Raw genomic sequence first — 623 nt, 5'->3', positions numbered from 1 at the left:
CGCGAGAGCCAAGCGTCCCGGCCCCGCGCGGGTCACGGAGCACAGGAGGGACGGCGCTGGCTCTCGTTTCAGGTGCTTTTATTCAGCGTTACCGCAGAGCCTGCACCCGGGTCAGCCCAGCCCAGGCCCCCCACACCGCTGCAACCCCAAACACCAACAAACTGAGGGGAAAAGCAAACCACAGCCCCGCGGTGGGACCAGGCGGCCGCTCCGCTAACGCCGGCGGGACAAAGCATTCGGCAACAGCGAGGAGCCAGGGAGGCCGTCAGGCATAGGGGTGCCGGGGGTCCCTGCTACACGTCCCACCCTGTGATGCACCCAGAAGGTCCCCAGAGACGGCTGGGGCAGGGCTGTGCTGGCACAGGATGAGGCCTCACCCCTCCCTTCCACAAGGAGGGCACGGGGCAGCACCAGAATTGGTGCCCCGGGGATTTAACAAAGGCCTGAACCCACAGCACCAGGGCAGGGGGTCTCCAGGATGAGAGGAGGGCCAAGCCCCTGGGGCACCACAAGCATCTGCCAGCCCCCTGGCACGGGGCAGCGCCAGGGTCTGCAGGGCAAGAGCACGGCCAGAGGCCCAGCTCCGGCCCCACACCAGGGCGGGGACGCGGTCGGAAGGGATG

General features: G+C 68.2%; 1 protein-coding gene across 1 annotated transcript in view; it reads right to left on the bottom strand.

The window, feature by feature from the left end:
- Positions 1 to 623, bottom strand: part of FAAP100 (FA core complex associated protein 100) — a gene marked incomplete at its 3' end in the record, with an annotated part of 12,936 nt that overhangs the window by 12,003 nt on the left and 310 nt on the right.

This window comes from Egretta garzetta, unplaced genomic scaffold (genome assembly GCF_000687185.1).
Source record: "Egretta garzetta isolate BGI_Z169 unplaced genomic scaffold, ASM68718v1 scaffold780, whole genome shotgun sequence".
NCBI lineage: Eukaryota > Metazoa > Chordata > Aves > Pelecaniformes > Ardeidae > Egretta > Egretta garzetta.
The sequence above is the reverse complement of the archived record's forward strand: the minus strand, read 5'-3'. Positions and strand labels throughout refer to the sequence as shown.